Below are 16,659 nucleotides of genomic sequence, written 5' to 3'. Positions count from 1 at the left end.
AACAGGCATTAACATGCACACACGTGCACTAAATACACAAACCATACACATAAAAGTATCTGTGAGTTCTGTCACTATCTATTGAGTCCTCACCATAAGTTAGGCTGCACTTGGTAGGTAGCCTGGCATATTAAATATATTTAGCACTACTACGCTGATTAAAAGTGAACATGAACTTACAGGTGATGTATCATTTTGTTAGAGCCACTGCCAGTTCATCTTTGTGAGGTGTCAGTCAATTTTAATACACTTATCTTCATTTGTGTGTCATCGATTTGTACACAGGAACTTATAACGCGGCTTTAAGCCATCATAGGGAGCTTTGCTGTCCAGCAAACGCTGACAACAGTCTTTTGTCTCTGCTTGTCTTCGCAGTGATAGGATTTGAGGTGTCTTCTCTTTCTGATCCCCTTCAGAGTCTATGATTAGCGTAAACCTATAGCATATAGCCAGTCCTCCTCTGAATCCAGAGCACAGATGCTTTGGCTGCTACCACAACACAGGAATATGGGATCTCGAGGGGCCCAGAACAGTGAGTTTATCTCTTAAGATGTGCAAGGATCTGCTTCCCTGGACTCCTCTCCGTTCTCATTTATACACTCAGGCAGGCAGCTGTACAAGTGCAACATGAGTCTAAATCACAGGGTGTTATGGCACATGAAACTTGAATGTGGCAACTGTTACTGTGTGCTGTAGCGAACTGTCTGGGGAAATTCAATCCCTTGTTGTAGGCCTGGTAGTGGAGGAGGCTCCAGGAGCCATTGGTCACCAGTGTAGATGGCTTCAGAACTGGTTCCAGACACCTCTCATTGGAGCTGAAGTATAATTTCAGCCTGCAGCTCACTCAGATATTGGAGGTGCTCTAGACTGGTGGAATTTTTTTTTCTTCTTCACTGTTTTCAGGCTGCTAACATCCCTAAAGGCACAGCGTGTCTCGGTTGCTCTTTGTTATCCTTGCACATGTCTCATGGGTAAAGGACCATGATCATGAAAGATCTCCTGGGATGATATCACAGGAGGGATGAAAGTTTAGCAGTGGTGGGAAGAGGCAGCTTGAATGGTTCCTTTCGCCCCTCTCAGTGCATATTAAAACAGTCTAACCTGTGTGAATTTCTTCCGAGGTGAAAAATGTGAGTTTCTGGAGGTTATTAATGCATTTTGGCAACGGAGCGAGCTGGGGAGGAGGTAGCTAGATCTAAATTATATAAGCTGGCTGGCAGTGTTGTTTACAGCCTGGATTGCTCAATTGCTACGATGTCTGGCTACAACTATATATTTTATATGCACGCATACGTCGTAAAATTTTCCTTTTCTATGTCATTTGTCCAGTTTTGTCCAAATTACAAATTTATATTAATTTTTTTCCCTCAGTGTACTAGCGTAGTGCCAAGGCCAGGGCTTCCTGGAGCTCTTTTTGTTTGTTTTTAAAGACCACACTAAATTAAGTTCTCAGAAGTCCAGGCACGGTGGCGCACCCCTTTAATCCCAGCACTCGGGAGGCAGAGGCAAGCGGATCACTGTGAGTTCGAAGCTAGCCTCGTCTACAAAGTGAGTCCAGGACAGTCCAGGCTACACAGAGAAACCCTGTCTCAAACAAACAAACAAACAAACAAACAAACAAAAAGTTCTGACAGTTTGGAGAACAACATGTTGACCAACACAGCCAAACTGTTGTGTGGACTCAGGACATGTTTGCCTACATGTGGTAGGAGACAGATAGTTTTCTTTCTCCTTCTCCCCCCCCCCCCATTTGCTGTGTCTCTGTCTCTCTCTCTCTTTCTGCCCCCTCCTTTCTTCCTTTCCTTATTTTTGCTGTTATTTCCTCTGTCCTGGACTCACTTTGTAGTCCAGGTTGGCCTCAAATTCTCATCTTTCTTTTTAGTGAAAGGGTATGAGTGTTGTTTATTTCATGGCTTTGCAGTTGTCCACCCTAAAGTCATCTCTTCAGAGAATTCTTCCACAGAGCAATGTATACAGCATGTGGGAAAACTGGTTAGATTAAAAAAACAAAAAACAACAACAAAAAAACCCAAACTCTGTCCTCGTTCAAGTGACCTTAATTTTTAACTTGAGGTTTGGAGTTCAATTAATTATTAGTACTGTCTCCAAATGGAGCATTCTTTATAATGCTAATAATCTTGTCAGAGATTTAATGTTTAGTGTTGTTTCTTGATTTGTGATAGAGACTGATTATGTAAAAGGAGCTCTTTAGATTGAAATCCTTATACCACTATGGATGCTTGTCAAGTGCCTCTAAAACCAAAATAACTGTTGGCACCTTCATATATGTTTATGAGTCCACACCAGCAGCCTCGGAGGCCCAGGAAGTGCTACAGACTAGAGTGAGCCCTTAAAAGACTTACAGATCGAGACTTTTGTTGTCAGTATTCTGAGTTGTAGTTAATCAGCATTCTGGGGCTTCCTCACATAGTTGGAATATTGTAAACAGCTGGGGAGAGGTTGACTAGTGAGTGAAACCCCCAAAGGAAAGGTCAGAAGTACAGCTGTGCAGCCCAGGCTGCTAAGGAAGGTGTAGGAAGGCTCTGCTGCAGCCGAACCAAGAGCTCAGCTTGGGATGGAAGAAGCATCTTCAGCAAACAGTGGATCCACCAAGCTCCTGTTAACTGAACTTACTGCGTCACACTGCTGACTTCCGTGGCTTGCTTTTTTCTACCAGTTTTATCAAGGATAACTTTTTCCCACCTCCTTTTCTTTTGAAAGATAGATTCGAATAACTGCTAAGAATCTTGCCCTCCTGCAGCCTCATGTACACCGTCCACGTCTAAAGAGAACCACTGTGGCTGAAGGTAGCCAGCCTGGAATGGACTGCTGGCTCAGCCTCCGGCTGTTTAATCTTGAGCAATAGTACTAGCTATAGTAATAGCCACTATTTTCTCCTATTACATGCTAGCTCCTTGCGTACATCTTACTTAATTCTCTCAGTCCTTGGATGTCATACCTTGTTCAATATTATATATTGGCTAATGGGGAAGCCAAAAATTCTAATCCAGATGTGGTTCTGTCTAAACTCTGTACTCTGTCTTCTGCATTATGATTGTATAAGTGTTTTCACCATGGAGACCGCATATATAAAGTGAAGACAGAATTAGCATTTGATATCCAGAGTTGCTGGAAAGAATAGAGTAGGTTTGCAACTGCATGGTGTGCAGTAGGCATACAGAAAGTGGCAGGTCTGGTCCAGCCGTTCCTAAACACACACACACACACACACACACACACACACACACACACACACACACACACTGCATATTCATGAGCGTGTTGGAAGAAAGACACACGATCTAGCCTGGAATTGATTGAACTTTTTTCCTTTCCTTCTGGGTTTTAGAAGAAATTGGAAGCCTTGTGTGGGCACTGGGTAGTGAGTCTTCAATGCCAGGTGTATACTCTGCTTGTATCATCAAAGGCTCATTTTCAGCTTCAGGGAAGGAACTTTTCCTTTTGTGAATCAAGTTGGTGTTAGGTTCTCCCCCACTGACCCGTGGATGTGAGCGTGTGTGCTGGGGACAAGCGAAAGTCTTGTCACCCTTAATGTTGGCTAGATGGATGTATGTGTAAAGATGGTGATTGTTCCTTGTTCCTTCTATGTAGCTGTGTTTTTTTTTTTTCATGGCATTCTGTGACATATGTGCCACTTTAGGGCTTTCATATGTTGAAGACACATTCTTCCTTGTTCCTCCTGATTAGAACAGGCAAGTTTTTGTTTTGTTGTGTTGTGTTTTTTGTTTTGTTTTGTTTTTTATTTTTTGTTTTGTTTTTGTTTTTGTCAGCTCCTGAGTCTCTCTGGGATCCAGGGTAGGCTTATCTGTGCTTTGTATCCCCTTAAAGCCACAACCTCACACTGATTATAATAAATATTTCTCAACTTTGAGAAGGAAGATCACGGTTACCTCAGACTCCGTGGATTTTGGCCTGGTCTACACACATAACTCGTTTAATTGGCTCATGACTAGTTTAATTAGCTGGTGTTCTACCTGGCTGAGATTGCGCGCTTCTCTGGGAACAGCTCTCGGTTGCATCTTCTCAACACCTAAGCATTTAGTGAATTCCTGTCAGGTGAATGACGGAATGACTGTTGGCTGAAAACCAGGGAGTTATGTAAAAAAGGCCAATATGGTTGTGTTTAGACTCAATCCATTAACAGCTCAGCTGTTTAGGGAGAGAACAGGACTCTCGCCAAAAGTGTAGAATTTGAGAGAAATCTTTGAGAGTCTGTCTCATCAGGATCCAGGCTGCGTTCTTTGATCAGTTAACGAAAAAAATAGCAATTGTCAGGCATAACCTGAGAATTTGTGGAAATCCTCCACCGTGATGCCTGAACCCCAGCACTCCGAGAAAGGCTCTCTCCCCCCTGGGGATGGGAGACAATACGCTTTCCGATGCAGCCAGTGCTATAATTAAACTTTTGACCACATGCATGACTTTCGAGCAAAAAAAGTGGCTAAAGCCCTGTGTCTAACAAGATTGAAGGGTGGAATCCAATGCTGAGGCTCTTCCAAGTAATCTCTCCTTTCAGAGTTTTCTAGAAGCAGGCCTTCTAGGGGTTCAACATTGACAATAAAACTCTTTTATACTTAAAATGTCATCAAAATACTAAGGGTAGCTCTTCCTGAAACATGAAGGGCTAAGCCTGTCCATTCTTCTCTCTTGACATTTGGTCTAATTCTATCTCAGATAAAGTGGGTCTTGGATGTAATCCCCCGAGAATGGGGCATCCTTAAGTCTCTCTGTTTCCATGAGCTTTCTATGTTGGAAAAGAGGGCATCAGTCTTCTGCTTGGGACTTGCAGGAGGAATACACCTGGTATTTAGATTTCTTAGGCGACTGTGAAATAGTTGTAGGCACAACAGCCCAGCTGAGAAACTGACTTCATTTGGGAATGGCAATTTTCCCATTTTCCCAGGCTACTTTTCTCAAGCAAGGTTTGGCTTTTGTGTTCACAATAGACTTGTTGCAGAGTACCCAGGTGGCAGGGGTGCCTCCTAAAGCTCCCATGGGCCTGGAGGAAACTCGAATTGGCATTTTACATTAGTCATTTTGCAGGTGAAAGGTGTTCTGATTTGCATTTCACAATCTGGCCCTTGTTGCTAGCCAAGGGTGAAAAGCTGGTGCAACTGCCACTAGGTCTTTTCAAATGAAGAGTGAGCCTCAGATATTAACTCCTTAGACAAAAGTCTCTGCCTGAGGCTATGACAGATAGGCAGGTTAAAACAGGTGACTGTGTTTTGGACTGGAGATAACCCTGGGGTTTGGGGCCTGGCGGGGGCGGGGCATGCAACAGTTTGGCTGAATGTAGGTTGTACAGGATTTTGTCCCACTTTATCACTCCCTTACAACAGCAGCTGTTTTCCTGGCATTTGAAAGGAAGGAGGCTCTATATTTGGGGAGTTCTCTGGAAACGTTCTCACATCCCCCTGAAGGAAGGAATTTGGAAGTTAAAATGTGTTAGTCTTTATAAACACCAACTGTATTTTTCTCTCACGAGCCTGTTCCCGGTGTTCTAGGGGGGACATCGTGAGTTGGCCCAAGTGATTCTGCATAGCCTTAATTTTCATTGGTCAATTTATTCTCAGGAAAGTACTTGAATTAGTCGCTTCTAAGACGATTGAAAGAAATGTCAACATGGCTCCTGATGATGGATTTTTAAATGTAATTGTTTTGTATTTAGGATGCTTCAGAATTGATTTCATGAATAGGGTTGCAGATTAACCTTTCTGTAACAGGCTGGAAAAATGATCACTTGAAGACATGGTGCCCCACTAACAGCATCCTTTGTAGCAATCAGGGATAATCTGCTTGTGGGCAGTCATGTTATTAGCTCATTTCCTTAAGCTGTTTCTGAAACTTGTTTCTGATTGCCGCGGTGGTCCTAGCTCTTGGGTTGGAGAATAGTTCCTTTACTGGGTATAACTGGTTTTTATGATAATGATAAAAGAAGAGACATTTCTGTGAGAATACAGTAGCGAGACTCTAAGACAAGAAACTATCCATTTGGAATAACTCAGTTTTGAACTGTGCCAACGTGTGTTTGGAGAGCCACATGCTTTCGCTGAGATGAGATCTGGGCTGTTCCCATCCAGGGCATCCTTGGGTGAGTGTTTTATATGACCATTAAGTTCCTGTTTGTCCAGCATTTCCTCCTTTAGGAAATGAGGCAGTGTGCAGAAAATAAATTAAATAAATTCTTCTTCTTTTTTTAAATGGCCTTTGTGGTTTCCACCAAACAAAACCAAACAAAACAAAAAACCAAATCTTTTATTCCTTGGGGGCCTCAAAGTGCATTTGCTGTTGTCAAACGCTAATGTTCTCTTAACTAAACAGCTTTAGAAGCTGGTGGAAGCAGGTAGATTGAAGGGCTATGTAACCTCTTATTTCTTCCTTCTTAAGACCTTGAATAGTTTCTAAAGTTTTCGTTTCTCTGCTGCTATGATTAGTGCGGTGGGGGGGGGCATGCAAATTTCTTAAGAGAGGGCTCTCTACCATTTGTTTTCTTGTTGTGCATGGTGTTTCTGTGGTAGATTATTTTGTACTTCTCAGGATTATCAGCTGTCCAGACTATCTTGTCAGAAAAGAAAAACAAAAGCCATTCCAGGCGAAGCAGAAGCGTCCCCATTTGTCACTTTCATTTGTGAGGAGTTTGATGAAAATATTAAGAAGTAACGGAGAGTATCCAAGGCGTCCTGTGCTAATTGGTCCTGGATCGAAGTTTTCCTGGGCTCACCTGGTCCCTAGAGAAGCCGTTCTTAGGGAGGTAGCCTGTGTCCTGGTGGCCATAGACCAACCAAAGGGTTGGGGAGGGCGGCCATAAACCTGCCTGGGTTTTTAGTGCAGCCGCATGCTGTCCAACATTTTACCAGGGTCATTCTATTTATAAAATATGCTGTTTCCCCTAATTATTCAAAGATTCCTTCCTATCTGATATGGGAGGAATTTTTTTTTTCATGTTAAGAACTGGTTTTCATCTCTCAGATCTTTTTGATTAGCCACCTGTTATGTTTATATCATCAGAAGAAAACTAAAGCTCAATTATATCATTCCATGTTACATTTGAAATTTTTGGTGTAAAGGGACGTTGTGCGGTGTCAGGAGATGGCTCCTCCTCATGTTAGCATGGTTGTCTGCTACCGTGGCTGTGCACCCCACGATCCAGGGTGCCCTTTAGCAGCTTCAGTGACCACGGGCATAAAACAAATTGCGAACAGTGGTGTGCAGTGAATTTAGTGTGACTGCATTTTTTAATGTGTAAGTAGGCTTAGATTTTTATCTCCCTTATCTTAAGCCCCCCGTCAAGATCAAACTCAAGCAAGCATTCATCTCCACAATTGAGTCTCGCTAGGCTTTTTCTCCAAGTTAACGTTAGTTCAAACTCTCCCCACCGCTTCTGTCAATAGACCTTTTAAAGGCAGGCATTAGAGTTAAGTTGGCCTCAGTCTTTTCCCCACATTGCATAACGTCAAGCCCAAGGGCTTCTTTTAATAGGCATTAGTTAAGGCCTAGAATTGGGTAGACATTTGTGAAGGAGACTTGAAGTTTGGAACAGAGTCGGTCTTTATAGTTTTTCCATGGGGGGAAATCTTCTTAGGAGAATAAAGGCTGCCTGCTAATCTGCTACCATCCGGAGAATGAAGAAGCCAGAGGTTGTTGGCACCAGGTCACATCCCTTATGTAAACTGTCAAATTCTTTTCATATTAATGGCATATTGAGTTTAATCTGAGGAGGTATCGGGCAGGGTTTATTTATTGATTTTTTTTCCCCCTCTCTCTCTTTTGCAGGCAAGGTTTCTGAGTATTGTTGCAATATGAGAGAAAGACACAATGTAGCTTTAAAAAAAAAGGAAAGGAAAGAAAATAAGAAAAAGAGGCTTGATTCAGGAAAGATGGTCCCTGGCGTTCCCACGTTGTTTACTGTTGTGATGTTTGAAGTCATGAACTTCTTCAGGGTTTTTCTAGACAACCTTTTGAATCTGATTTTATTGGAGGAAGTTTGGCTACTTCTTCAAATCAATAAGAATGCCAGTTGATAACCATGGTACTTAGCCCGCATTTGAGATAAAGTGAGCCGGATTCTGGCTTTCCTAGAGAATACATGTACACGGGAGGGTAAGCAAATAGATGTATAGTTTGGAGCCTTGGAACATGGGGAACAACTAAAGTCACCCCAAGTCCCATGAGTCCTCTGCCGTCTAAGTGGTAACCAATAAAAACCCTTTACATTTAAAACATTATTATGAAAACTTTTGGCCTCCTGCAGACATAGGGCCAGGTAGAGTGCAGATGTCTTGATAGCTCTATTCAGAGCAGAATTATTCCCCAAAGGGGTACAAATTGATTTCGTTCACTCTAAAATTGCTCAGTCCTCCCTTAAAAATAAAAATAGGCCCAGAGTCTCATTCTCAAATGTTACTTTTTTTTGCAAGCCACAGCATAGAGACCTAATCATGTTACTCCCGAGGATGCTTGCCTACACACCAGCTAAAGGAAGCGGCGAATAACACACGCCCTTGAATTAAATATTGTCCATATAGGACATGTTGGCAGAAACATGCTTGACATTTGGCAAGTGTCCTTGGAACAAGCAAATGAAAGAATGACTACAAAGTGTTTCATCCAGACAGTCCTTAAGTTACAGAAGAAACACAAAGAGCCAAAACTTAAAAAAAATAAAAAAAAAAGAAATCCAGCAAACTGGGTTAAGTAAAGTGCAAGCAACAGAGTTTTGATGCTTGGCAGTTCCTTTAAAATTCTGAAATGAGCCCGTTTTTCCTGGGCTCCTATATTCCGTGGGCATTGCTTCTTACCCCTTCACTTCATATGTAAACTAGAAAATGAAGACCAGACCCAGTGACCCAAAGGGGATGAAGCATGTTTGTTTTGCCCATTATATTTTTCTGCTCACGCCTAGGTGCCCTGCTTTCTCCCTCCCCTGTGTTTGAAGTTGAGAGCTGGGAACAGGCATGAGATTGAGGTCCCAGGGAGAAGCCACGTTCAGCCCGAGCTGGTGAACTCCCGGAGACTAAGGGCATATGACTTGAGCTAAAGACACTCAAGTATGACATTTCTGTCAGCAGGGCCTGGGACCTACCGCGCCTTTACAAACAGGTTTCTTTCGGGTAGTCTCAAGGGCACGGCACCAGCCGAATGCCGTGACAGGTTTCCCTTAGGTAACCAGCTCCAGTTGACAACACGAGCCCCAGATTACAAAGCATTTTCTGACAAAGACATGTTGCTGGAATTTTGAGGGGACAAATCGTGGGGGGACAGTGTGCTGATATTACGAAACACCAACATGATTTCAACAGTGAACAGAGGTCAACAGTGAACAAAATAAGTGAAAGGGGGGGGGCGGTTGGAGCCTCTGGAAGGACAGCTTATGAAAAATGACTGTGTGGCTAGTAGCTCACACGGGGGAAAAAAGCCATGGGAATGCGAGGCTGATTCTAGGACACTTGTTGGCAACATGTTCTGCTCTGATGTTTGAATGTGTTTTAATCCTAGGCTGCAGCGTCATGTGCTAGAGACCTTAAGTAATTACCATTAAGAATGTCACAATAAACTGGAGCCATTAGAAGGATATTCAAGATTTAGTCCCACAGTCAAATGCTATAAATATGTGAGTAACTTAGGAATCCTTTCTGTGGCTGGGCCCCATAAATATGGCCTCTTTCCTCCCTGGCTTTCAACTTCTCACCTGAAAAACAGCAATCAGCGTATTCATTCCTCTCAGCCAACTTGTGAACTATCTGGCTGCAGAGAACCTTGACTGGACAAAGATTGCGGCTGGGGCGTTGCCGGGCACCTTTTGCTCTTTTTGTTTACTCGGCCTGGGACTCGCCCACCTAGCTCTGCCCTGTTCCCAGTGCTGGCCAAGCAAGCAGTTTTGCCTTCTCTGGAGAGGGACCAAGAGGCGGAGTTCAGAGTGGCGGCCAGCAGGGGGTGCCCTTGCCAGATAAGAGCAGGTTTTTTTGTTTTGTTTTGTTTTTTTTCCGATGCCAGCGCAGCACACATCACGGACTCTGCCATCCTGTCCTTTTAAATTAATTTGGCTCGAGATGTGACCCCAGAAACATTTTACTTTGTGCTCCCAGGTCCCGGGCCACACTTATCTGACAGCTCTGTCCGCGTCACTGTTTTCAGTCTGCATTACCATAGCTGCCATATGGCCACCTTTTACTTAGAATCCGGATGATAGTTTTCTGTCTCTTTCTGTATCACGGGTCAAGCTGAAGGGCACAATCACCTGCAGGGAACAGGACGGAGTGTGTTCACCGAGCATTTTGCTGTTGTGCATGACCTCACAGTAAAGGAATGTCTCTGTGGGGGCAGGAAAAACCTGTTCTGTAAAGCAGCCCATAGCTTTGTTTTCTCTCTTGTCAGGGTGACAACCCTTTGGTTCATGCCAGTGGGCATACACTGGGAAGGTGGGAAACTATCCTGAAAATTCCACGGGTGGGCGATTGTTCATTCTTTCGGTTTTTAGCTGGGAGGACAGTGTCTGATTCCAAGGGTGGCTCCGCACAGTAAGTGAGACAGTCCAAAACTATTGTGATTAGCATATTGGGTGCTTCCCCCCACCCCCACCCCCACCGCCACCCCACTGTCTCTCTGTCTCTCTGAGTGTATGTGTGTGCTTGCGTGCTTGCGTGCATGCGTGCATGTGTGCATACGCAAACAAGTGAGTGGGAGCCGACAGTCTAGTGAGGTGGTGGTGACTAGAGGAGGCATTTTGTTTCTTTATATATACAAAATATATATATTATTAATTTATTCATATTACATCTAAATTGTTATCCCATCCCTTGTATCCCCCATTCCTCTCTCCCTCCGCCTTTTGTTTCTTACACCTTGGATTCAGTGAACTTCTTGCCTGAACTTTATTGGGTAAATCTCTCCCAGACAGAGAGCCACCTGCACAGGAAGAGTTCCCAGCATGCTCCCAGGCTTGTTACTACAATGTGATGCTTTATTAGGAGAGCCTTTTCTTAAATGCCCTGAGCCACTAGGTCCCTGCACCCACTGCCCTGCTGGATGACAAGCTGCCCTGACACTGGACGGATTCCCACTCTGGCTGAGGCGGGGCGGAGAGCAGAGCCCCACAGCAGATGCTGCTGCACCCTGCTTCTGGCTGCGAGCCCTCCTCTGCACCCCTGCCCTCTGATGCAACCCCCCACCCCACCCACCCATCCCCCCAGTTCCTGGTTAATTCTCAGGCAGCACTGGCTACTGAATCCGCGCTTCCTGTTACAAATATAAAAGGGAAAGAAAGAAAAGACCTGAACAACAGGTCCCGCCCAGGCAGCAATGTGGAAATCGTGCTAGAGTCTCCAGTACCAGCTTTCACAAGTCTGTGTGCAGTGTGTTCATTCAGATGTTTTGGCAGTTGCAGGTCGCTCAGGGGCATGAGGTTTTCTTGCTTTTGAGCCCCTTACACGTCTTCAGCCATTTCAGCTATCTAAAGATAGAGTCAGAACTCTTATCTCTTGGTTCTGTTTTGTTCACATAAAACGGGCCTGGTTAAGCTAGTCATATACAAAGTAAGGCCCTAAAATGAATTCAAAAAGTAAAACAAACAAACAAACAAACAAACAAAAAACCCAAATGACATTTATTTTCTATCCTGTCATCCTACTATTAACAGAGTCATTTCATGCCTGCATCCCCAACTCTTTTTCATTTTAGAAGTCATCTTTAGACAATGTCTTTCCCTAAGCCTCATTGTTCATGAATTATATTGTGAATCCATTTGGACACCGACCAGGAACTTGGTATAATTGCTCACACGCAAGTAAAAGCTTTCTCTGTGTATTAATTAGTTGATACAAGGGATTAAGATGGTTACAGGAAAGGCATTGCTGCTTCTCCCTGAATAGTTAGGCCAAGGTGCCAAGGCTTCATTTGATCCCATTTACTCTGCGTGGTCCCTCCATCAAGGCGCAGAATTTGAACAGCAAGGCTTCCTGAGGCAGAAGAACACAGGGCCATTTGTATTCACTGTTACTGTTGATATGAATGTGGGATATTAATCAAGGCTAATTACAAGCACTCAGTTTAGAGCAAACTGTAGGCCAGCTCAGGGAATGGTTCTGCCTGTCATCATTGGCTTTAAGGTACTGGGCTAGTGACTAGAAATTAAGCTCCTTCACTTTGGGGTCTTCTCAAAATACAGAAACAGTTTCTCTCCCCCATTAGGAGCTAGCCTTCGGCTCTGAACTTGTGTTCCACAGATACAACAAACTCTTAAAGGTACCTTAGATACACCATGTCAAAATTTGGGACTTAGAAAATCCAGATAGTTCTGGCCTACCTTTTCCTTATTTGGAATTTTCTGGTATTTGAATTTGAAATAGAAGTTGGAGTATATTTGTTTGGGGTAGAATTTAATAGCTCACTGCCCTTTACTCAAAGATTGTTTCTTGGAATATTATGTTCCTTAAAAAGAAAAATCTGCAATCTTTTCTATAAATAAATTTACTATCACATCTTTAATTTGAAAAAAAAAAACCAAAACAGTAGCGTGTAATTGCTTCACAGTGTGTGTTTCCGAGTACAGTTGCCATTTCTGTGCTGACCTCAGTGTTTTTAGAGGAGCCCGCTAAAAAGCCACCTGCAAGACTCCTGAGGGAAGGGGAGGAGGGGAGGGGAGGGGAGAAGGGGGGCTCACCTCCAGTTTCAGAAAGCCACAAAGCCAGAGTCCCAGTTGCCTGCAACCTCTTGTAGCTGGGGTGCAGGTCTCTGTTCTGACCTCCCAGGAGAGTGTCTTTGCTTAGGGAAGAAGCACAAAGACCTTGGCACTGGCCCCATTGCAGCTCCTGGAGGACAGGGCCCCTGGTGCCGGTGGCTGTAGTCTTATGTTCAAGACAGCTGCTTTCTGATTTGCTAGGTGATTTTTATGAGAAGTTCTTAAAGAAAATGCCATTTCTGTCAAGTTCAGCAGAGTTGGCTTCTGCTGGGAGCAGTGGGAGCTCTGGCCTCTGTGTGTGCACTGTCTTGTGCATTTGTGCCCATATTGGCATTAAGTTGATGAGTAGAGACTTAATGTACATACATTACCACTCTCATGCTGGCATAAATCACAGTTGCAGGCCGTGTGTGTATGTGTGTGTGTATGTGCATGCATGCACGTGCGTATGTGCATGCACTTAAGCTTAGAGAAAGACTAGGTCAGTGAGCTGCAAGGAATCATGGTAAAACTAGCAATTTCTGTGACACACTCTTCTGTCTTGACATGCCCTTTTGAAGAGTTTTCAGCATCAGTTCACACTGTAGATATATCACCACTAATCTAGAAACAAGTGGATTTGTGAAAATACAGAGGGCTCATGCTAATTTTATTAAAAGTGAAATGTTGTTTCACATCTAAGATATTTTATCTATTTAATGTCTGTCTGTCTATCTATCTATCATCTCTCTCTCTCTCTCTCTCTCTCTCTCTCTCTCTCTCTCTCTCTCTCTCTCTGCCTCCCTCCCTATCTATGGTCTCTGGCGCTTCAGATTAAACTCAGGGTCTTGAGCTTGCTGTGCAAATGTTCTGTCTCTTAATTAGGCTCCTAGACTACATGAGCAAATTTTTACTACTTCTAAAGTAGCTGGTTTCATCATCACACTGACTCAGACCTCTAACAAATTCAGAAGTTTTATTCATGTCTGCTGGATTTTTTTTTTTTAAACAGCTCACCATTCTCCATTATAGCTCCCCATGGTGCACATACACGTACACGTACACTCACACACACACACACACACACACACAATCATTCATACACTCACACACTCATACACACACCTGTATGCTGGAGATGCACTTTTATCACAACTCACACGCACCCCCCCCACCCCCATTTCTTAATAATGGTCTAAAAATGACTCACCGATCTCTACCTTGGGTTTCCTTTCTGCACCTGACTATTCATATTTTTAGGTTAGTAACTACTTTGTTCTTATGAAAGCGGGATGTCACCAGAACCCTGTGGATGGCATCTGCCCCTTCTTGGGAGCTGCAGGCATCTTGGCCTCAGGACTCACTACCTAAGAGCAAGTCTGCGTGTACTTTATTCAAACTCCCATTTACCTGTGGGCGTAATTTCTCCCTTTCCCCAGTACAGAGATGTCTTTTTAAATCAGGTCTCAGAGCCCATGAAAACGCTCACATTGGTTCATTCCCTTCATCTCCTCCCACCTAGTTCTACCAGGAGGGTAAACTCAAGGTCATTGACGTAAATCAGAAAAACTGGAGACCAAGCTGTTGATTTTTTTTTTTTTTTAACCCGATTCCTTGCAGGCTCCCTCATATATTCTGGCAGAAGTCATACGCATTTTTTTTTCTCTCCTCTACATTGTAAAGATTTATTTCATCTTTGGCACCACAAAAAAGGAAGTACAACTGGGTCTTTTGGGGCTTTTAAATACAGAGTACCAGTGACATCATTGGGATGACCAGAATCCTGCCTTTTATTAAAGGACACATGGAATGCAGCCTGACACATAGGGCCAGCCTTTCTTAATCCTGTTTCCTGAAAAGAATTTGTCCACTGTTTTAAGCTCTTTGAAATGCTTTGTAAAAGTTGAGGGGCTAGTAATAGACATATTTCTGGAGCTTAAAAAAGATAAATATTAACTTTTTTGTTTGTTTGTTTTTGTTTTTGTCCTGCACTCGCTTTGTAGACCAGGCTGGCCTCAAACTCACAGCGATCCGCCTGCCTCTGCCTCCCGAGTGCTGGGATTAAAGGCGTGCGCCACCACTCCCGGCTTTAGTTCAAATGATAACATGGGAAGCGTGGGGGGCCAACTGCAGGGGCTGCTCCTGCTGTCGTTCTTGGAGGACTGAAGGGATGACAACGAGTTGTGTTTAGAAGCAAACGTGAAAACATTCATTGAGGAATAAGAAGAGAGAACGGTGTTCGCTTCCATGATACTTCACACGTTTGCAAGCATGCCTGGAGTAGACCAAAGCTTAAAACCCAAATAAAACTGCAGACAGGGTTTATCGTCTTCTGCTTCACACCCTCCCCCGCGCCCCCCCCCCCCCACTTGATAAAAGTTGACTGATGGGATTTAAGAGGAAGCCAAGAACATTTTTCTGTGTGTGTGTGTGTGCGATGTCTGCAGCTGCAGTCATTTTAGATACTCCTTCCTGTGAAGATGTATGTGTGCGCCGACAAGGGACGCAGCATTCTGATGTTTGCGTACGTGCTTTAGAAGATCATTAACAAAACCACTGGCAGCAAGAGCAGCATTTTTGTTTTATTTTAAGCTAGACTCTTTATTGCGTTTCTAAGCTTCCTTTAGCGAGCCGGGAACCATCTCTACCAACAGCCGTCTGCCTTCCATTTGAACTTTCCTGGCAGAAATGCCCCGTCGATAGAGTCCAAGCTAGTTCATCCCCTTTGTGTGTAGAGAATTAGACACATGAATGCTGCAAATTAATCAAATATGAGGCCATAATAGAAAGCCCTCACACATAAACACGACTGTGAAAGCTGCTTTGAATAGCAAGGAAAAGACCTATCAAATAGACATGAAAAATAGTGGCTTGTGAAGGCCCTGGAGTTGTTGGGCTTGACCAGACCTGCAAGCCACCACTTACGGGGGGGGGGGGGGCAAGAGCAAGGGGTGGGGGTAGGGACCACCAGCTCAAAAGGAGGGGGTGTCTTTTCAACAGCTGTCTCCCATTGAGAGAAACTTCTGGGAATATCAGTGAGCCCCCTGCTGAGGCAAGGTTGGAGGTCAAAGTGCAGAGCCTGCTGCCAGCCTCCCCTGGAGGACAATAGTAAAGCCATTTTGTACACACAACAAAAGGGTATTCGGAAGCAGTGTTCCCAGACACTGAGTGAAGCAACAGCTAAGTTAAAATTACGCAGCGTCATGTAAGCTGGACTCTTTCTCCGCCCTCTTCTTTCTTAAGAGTTGAAACTTGATTGACTAAGCTATCTATTATCGTCTATCATCTATCTATCTATCTATCTATCTATCTATCTACATATCTGTTATCTATATCTATCTCATCTATCAGTCAATCATCTATTTATTTATTTAATTTTATCTGCCAGTTTATTGATTTATAGAGCCTTTTAATCATTTAGCTCCTTGCTTAAAAATGTTATGTGTAATAAAGGAAAAAAAACTACTGCATGATTAATTTACCCAGCACTCGTTGAACTGGAGAAAATACACACATACTTCTAAGTAGGTGTAAAGCATGTAATAGACATAGCCACTTTTCTTGTGCAAATGGCAGACACATAGTTCAGCAATGTACGAATGTACTTGGATTAAATTTATATGCTTAGGTGTTATTTCCCATAGAAACAGGAAAAATCTAAAGTTTAAGTCCTATGAAAATATTAACACAAATCACTCAAATATTTTACACTGAGATACTCCAAATCTGGGTTTGATATAATATAATTTATTAAACATAAACAGATGAAATAAGAGAAGACCTAATATAAACATAAAACAAAATGAAAACTTGGCATATGAATAGATAGCAGAGCTCTGCATATTTTCCTGACTATCTTGATAAAACTGAAAGCTACCCATAAAAATACTAGTCTGGTCTCGCCGCTCATATTTTTTGTTCCTGCCATGGTTTAAATTTCCAAATGTGTTTATTTTTTTCTTCCTTTTCGCTTGCAATGGTGG

General features: G+C 43.3%; 1 protein-coding gene across 2 annotated transcripts in view; it reads left to right on the top strand.

Annotated features, from left to right (window-relative positions):
- EFNA5 (ephrin A5) overlaps positions 1 to 16,659 on the top strand; it is a 276,214-nt gene that overhangs the window by 85,274 nt on the left and 174,281 nt on the right. The window lies entirely within an intron of this gene.

The sequence above is a fragment of the Acomys minous genome, assembly GCF_964271855.1.
Source record: "Acomys minous genome assembly, chromosome: 4".
Lineage (NCBI taxonomy): Eukaryota > Metazoa > Chordata > Mammalia > Rodentia > Muridae > Acomys > Acomys minous.
This window is presented reverse-complemented; position numbering and strand designations above follow the sequence as displayed.